This window comes from Dipodomys spectabilis, unplaced genomic scaffold, assembly GCF_019054845.1.
Source record: "Dipodomys spectabilis isolate Male_0828 unplaced genomic scaffold, ASM1905484v1 ptg000084l, whole genome shotgun sequence".
Taxonomy (NCBI): domain Eukaryota; kingdom Metazoa; phylum Chordata; class Mammalia; order Rodentia; family Heteromyidae; genus Dipodomys; species Dipodomys spectabilis.
In genome coordinates, this window is record NW_024870761.1 from 490,752 (window position 1) to 497,402 (window position 6,651).

At 42.7% G+C, this 6,651-nt stretch overlaps 1 pseudogene; it reads left to right on the forward strand.

Moving 5' to 3' along the window:
* The first annotated feature begins 814 nt into the window (after nt 1-814).
* On the forward strand, nt 815-1,811 carry LOC122111012 (annotated as a pseudogene).
* The last annotated feature ends 4,840 nt before the right edge of the window (nt 1,812-6,651 follow it).

The following is a 6,651-nucleotide window of genomic DNA, read 5'->3' on the forward strand; positions in this document are numbered from 1 at the left end:
TTACATGTAACACTCAGATTAGCCCCTTCCAAGTCAAATCTCTGGGGCTAGGGAGTGAACTCCAGGCCAGACACACACTAGGCAATGCTCTAACATTTGAACTGTGCCTCTATCCCTTTTTTATTTAATATTTTTGAGGGGGTCTTACTACCTTGATTCAAAGTGCCATTGAATGTATAATATCCTTGCACTGTTCCCCAAAAGCCCAAATTACAGCATCTGCCAACATTTCCAGTTTTTCTCATTTGTTTTCCTACCTTCCACACACATAATCTCACTTCAGAAGATACTTTTCTCAGGTATTTGTTCTGATGAAAAACTGACTACTTGCTGGGTGCTAGTGGCTCACGCCTCTAATCCTAGCTACTCAGGAGGCTGAGATCTAAGGATCACAGTTCAAAGCCAGCCCGGCAGAAAAGTCAGTGAGACTCTTATCTCAAATTAACCACTAGAAAACCGGAAGTGGTGCTGTGGCTCAAGCAGTAGAATGTTCGCCTTGAGCTGAAGAGCACGGGATAGTGCCCAAGTCCAGAGTTCAAGCCCCACGACTGACAAAAAGCAAACAAAAAACCTGACTACATGCAACCCAGTTAATATGCAGCAATCCCTTGTATTTGATGCACTGACATTTTATAATCTAAAAAGAAAACAAAAAATTCCACTTAAAGTTCTATGAGGGCAGAGTGAGAAAGGTGAGGGGCCCTGGGATTAGACATGTGGAACTCCTGACCTAAGTGGGAGAATAAGCACCTTCCCCACATCAGGACCTTCATGACACCAAATCTGCACCTTTGGGCCTCTGTCAGTGTCCACAATGACTACCCCACTCGTATCTGCCACCATTTTCAACTTGAGAGAAGCTTTATGCAAGGTTTGGTTGACAAGATGCTCAATGACAGAGCTCCCAGAGAAGGGGCTGCTTGCTGGACAGGAAGGCAGTGGTCTCTCCTGCTGCTGAGGTGTTTCCCTTGGAGGCACTTGGCCAACACCCTGCCCAGCACCAAGTTCCACCAGAGCTAGGTCATCAGCAACCTGAAGGGTGAGCCAGTCCCAGTCTTGTACTCTAGGGACAGCAGCTTCAGAGACTGCTCTTTCTCACAGGTGCTGAGCAGCTGCTGCCCAATCAGAAGCAGACCAAAAGACGCAGGTCAACTCCAGGCGCTATAAGACCTAGCTGTTCCTCCAATTTGAAGAAAACACCTATAGAGACAAGTGTCACTTCATGCACAGCATCCACAAGCTCCACAGTCTAGCCTGCCATCCCAAGTGCAAGATCTAGCTGGGTTGCACCTTCCATGTCACCAACCTTTGCCTCTATGAGCTCTGCTGCCACTTCATCCACAAAACCAAGGAACGCAGAGCCCTGGCCAGGACCTTTCTGCAGACCTTCCCTATCTCCAGGATAGCTTTAGCTTTGCTGGATTTTCCAGTGCCAATGAGACTGCTGCCACCACTGGATTGCTAGATAGCCCCACGTCCATCATCCCAACACCCATCCTGATTGCCGATGACCTCCTGGGCTCATCCAACCTTCCTGATGGCACCAATAACCCCTTCACCTTCTAGAGCCAGGTATTTGTTCTTTACCTCTTTCATGGGGCTGCCTTTCATGTCTACCCCACCACCTTCCTATTCTGATCCATGTCTGAGTTCTCTCACATGTTTGATTCTCATGCCACCCCTCAGGATTCTCTCTTGGGTCAAGGCTACCTGTGCAGTGCAGCAGGAGCCATGCTGGGTCAGATTCCCCCATCTTGGACAATTCAGGAGACCTGCCCATTTTCAGCAAACTTTCCATCTCATATGACTAAAGCACCAGGGTAAGGAGGGACACCCCCAATCCATTCCTTCTACTCCCCTTCATCCTGCACCACATCCTAGATCTAATTAATCACCAAAAATCCTGGAAGTGACCTGTATCTCAAGTGGTACAGTACTAGCTTCATGTTAAATGAAGCTCAAGGATAGCTCCTATCCTGAATTCAAGCACCAAGACCACCACAGAACATCAACAATAAAAAGATGAGTGATTTGGAAATGGAAAAAGGCCTTTATAGTCAAGTAGATCCACTGAAATGGAAAAAAAATAACCCTGTCTTATGACTAAAGGACTCAATATTGTACTTTATTTTACTTTTTATCAGTTGTGGAGCTTTAGTCATGGCCTGGGCAACGTCCCAGAACTTTTTTGCTCAAGACTAGCACTCTACTTCTTTAAGCAACAGCTATACATCTGGTTAAGGGGGTGGTTAATTAGAGTAAGAATATCACAGACTTTCTTGCTCAGGCTGGCTTTGAACTATGATCCTCAGATCTCAGCCTCCTAGAAGCTAGGATAACAATTTTGAGTCACCAGTGCCCAGCTAGGACTTAATATTTCTAAAAGAGGGCTGGGAAGTTGGCTCAGTGGTAGAGCGCTTGGGTTGCATGCCTGTGGCCCTGGGTTCGATTCCTCAGCACCACATAAGCAAAAAGAAAAAGCCGGAAGTGGCGCTATGGCTCAAGTGGTAGCGCACTAGCCTTTAGCTGAAGAGCTGAGGGACAGCGCCCAGGCCCAGAATTCAGGCCCCAAGACTGGACCAAAAAAAAAAATTCTGAAAGAGCAGTACTTTTCAAATTGCCTTTGCATTCAAAATGCCCCCTTACAAGATTGTGACCTAGGTTTAAATTAATTGCAAAATTCATTCTAAAATGTGTACGGGACTATAAGAAATCCTAAACAAACTAATTGGATACTGCAAAAACAAGAGGAAGTTAAGTAGGGGAGGATGACTCACATCTGTGATCTTTGCTACTCAGAAAGAAGAGATCTGAGGACGGTAATTCAAAACCAACCTGAGGAAGAAAAACCTTTCCAAAAATTATTTCCAAAAAAAAAACAACAACAACAACAAATATCCAAAATTGGAGCTATGAACATGAGAAAAAACTGTTCAAGGACAGTATTGACATGTACTTTTCCTTTTTCCTGTATATGTTTTTCCTTAGTTTAAAATTGCCATTGTCAAAATTTTGTTTCTTTGATATATTTATCTTTCATGCCACCAATGGAGTTTGAACTCAGGACCTTGCTCTCTTGCTTATTTTTTTGTTCAACGCTTGTACATAGAACTTTAGCTACACCTCTAGTTCCTGACTTTTACTGATTCATTGAATAAGGGTCTTTAAGATTTGTCTGCAGGTGCTGCTTTGAACCTCCATCTTTAGAATATGCCACTTTAGAAGCTAGAGGTAGTGAGATGGTCCATGACACCTGGCAAGTCATTTTCCATTTATGCAAGTCTTCTTTCTCCTAATTATGATGTATTTTATGTCAGTGTTCATATTTCTTATGTACTTTTTTCCAAAATTTTTATTGTGATTAATTGCATAATTTCACAAATTTTATGTCAGTGTTCATATTTCTTATGTACTTTTTTCCAAAATTTTTATTGTGATTAATTGCATAATTTCACAAATTTCAAAGTATTTGGGGATAGTGATGCTTAGTTAAAGTTACAAACACATTCTAACACTCATGGGGCAAATTGCCTATCATGGTCCATAAAGTTTATGAGTTCTATGGGCTTTGACTATACAGTTATTTCTTCCATATTGAGTGATATTTACATTACTTTCTTCTTGCAGAGTGTCAGCTGTTCTCTCTTTCCCACTCATTTCCTCCCTCCCAACGCTGCCTTTAAGTTGCTTGGTTTGTTTTGATCAATGTCCAGTGCAGCTGATGGGTCTCACTGTTGTATGTTTTCCCGTTTCCCTCTAGTTCTGTGTCCTCCTCCTAGTTTCCCTCTGATGTGCACATATATACCATATGTGGTCAGCGGCATGGGGTCATTTAGTAATGATTGGACTAGATGAGTGGGAGTCGTTTGTTTCTCGTCTTGTTTACTTTGTTGTATTACCTTATGTTCTGGATTTAACATCCACTTATCAGGGAGACCATGTGCCATTTGTCTCTTTCTTCTTGGTTTACCTCACTCAACATGATTTCTTCTAGTTCTATCCATTTCCCTGTGAATGCCATTATTTTGTTCTTTCTAATGGCAGCATAATATTCCATTGTATATAAATACAATTTTTTGATCCATTCATCTGTAGTGAGAGCATCTGGGTTGTTTCCATATCCTGGCTATTGTGAACAGTGCTGCAATAAACATGGAGGTGCACGTGTCCTTGTATCATGGTTCCTGTTGTTCAGGATAGATGCCTAGGAGTAGTATGGCTGGCTCATAGGAGAGGTCAATATTTAGCTTTCTGAGACCCTCCAAACTGCTTTCCAAAGTGGTTTGTATAAGTGTACATTCCCACCAGCAGTGCAATAGGGTTCCTCCTTCTCTGCATCCCCTCCAGCATTTGTCGTTGGCTGACTTTAGGATGTGGGCCATTCTGACTGGGGTAAGGTGGTATCTCAAGGTTGTCTTTATTTGCATTTCCTTTATAACCAGGGATGGTGAACATTTCCTCATGTGTTTCTTTGCCATTTTTTATCTCTACTTCTGAGAAGTCTCTCTTTACTTCCCTTGTACATTTAGTAATTGATTTGTTGGGTTTGGGAGGGATTAGTTTCTTGAGTTCCCTGTACATACTGGATATTATCTCCTTGTCTGATATATTGCTGCTAAATATTTTTTCCCGTTAGTTGGTTTTGTTTCTAGTTCGGTTGCTATAGCTTTAGCTGTGCAGAAGCTTTTTTATTTTAAGGTAGTCCCATTTGTTGAGTCTTTCTCAATTTGTTGTGACCCTGGAACTCTGTTCAGGAAGTTCCTGCCTGTGCCTATAAGTTCAAGTGTCTCTCCTACTCTGTCCTGCAGTAGTTTCAGGGATTAAGGATTGATGTTAATCCATTTTGAGTTGATGTTAGTGCATGGTGACAGGCTGGAGTCCACTTTTATTTTTTTGCATGTGGCCGCCCAGTTTTCCCAGCACCAGCACCAGTAGTTGAAGAGGCTGTGCTTCTTCCACTGTATGTCTTTGGCTCCTTTGTCAAATATTAGCTGACTATAGGCATGTAGTTTTATTTCTGGATCTTCTATTCTATTCCCTTGGTCTTCTGGGGTCTGGTTTTTTTTTTGGGGGGGTGTCCAGTCGTGGGGCCTGAACTCTGGGCCTGGGTGCTGTCCCTCAGCTCTCCAGCTCAAGGCTAGCGCTCTACCACTTGAGCCATAATGCCACTTCTGGCTTTTTTCTTTTTGCTTATGTGGTGCTGAGGAATCGAACCCAGGGCCTCAGGTGTGGAGCACATGGGCAGCAAATATGGCGCTGGGAGGGGGCTGAGTGGGCAGTGCCTAATTTACTGTAGAGCACATGGCCAGCCAAGATGGCTCTGGGAGGGGGTTGAGTGGGCAGACCCCAATTGATCTTCTGATCAGTGCCTAACCAGCCCGTGAAGGCTCAGGTGAATGATAGGGTGTGACCTTGACAGTGATTGGTTCCTCTTCCTCCCTTACCATGCCACCCACCCTTGTTGTCTTTAAAAGGGGCTGCTCTCTGTTAATAAACGAGTTTTTCTACCTGCTGGATTTGGCTCCCCGCTGTGTCTGATTGTCTCCTGGGCTGAGGGAGGCTAGGGAACGGGCGAGCGCCGCACTTACCTTTCCTCGGACCCCGTCCGTCTTTTGTGGGACGGACGAAGACCCAACACTCAGGCATGCAAGGCAAGTGCTCTACCACTGAGCCACCTTCCCAGCCCCTCGGGGGTCTGTTTTTGTGAAAGTACCATGCTGTCTTTGTCATTATGGCTCTATAGTACAGTTTGAAGTCTGGCATCGAGATCCCTCGCATGTTGTCTTTTTTGCCTAGAATTATTTTGGCTATACTAGTTCTTTTGATGTTCCATATGAATTTTTGGACTGTTTTCTGTATTTCAGCAATGTACATCATTGGGATTTTAATAGGAATTGCATTAAATTTGTATATTAATTTTGGCATTTTTCACTACATTAAGTCTGCCTGTCCAAGAACATGGAAGGTCTTTCCACTTTCTGGTGTCCTCTATAATTTCTTTCTTTAAGTTTTTACAGTTTTCATTAAATAGTTCTTTTGCATCTTTGGTTAGACTAATTCCTAAATATTTTATTTGGGGGGGGGTATTGTGAATGAGGCTGTTTCCTTGATTTCCCTTCCTGCTTCTACATTGTTTGTGTACAGAAAGGCAACTGATTTTTGTGGGTTGATTTTGTATCCTGCTACTTTGCTGAATTAGTTTATAAGTTGTAAGAGCTTGAGTGTGAAGTTTTTGGGATCATGGAGGTATAGTATCCTGTCATCTGCCCAAAGAGATAATTTAACTTCTTCCTTCCCTATGCGGATCCCTTTAATGTCTTTTTCTTGCCTTATTGCTCTGGTTAAGGTTTCCAGAAGTATATTGAAGAAGAGTGGAGAAAGTGGGAATCCTTGCCTTGTTCCTGATTTTAGGAGAATTGGTTGTTTTTCCCATTAAGTATAATATTGGCTGTTGGTCTGTCGTATATGGCTTTTATTGTTTTAAGGAATGTTCCTTCTATTCCTATTTTTCCCAGAGCTTTTAACATGAATATTGTCTCTTATCAAAAGCTTTTTTTCTGCATCAATGGAGATAATCATGTGGCTCTTGACCTTGGGTCTGTTGGTATAATGGATTACATTTATTAAATTATGTAGGTTAAACCATCCATG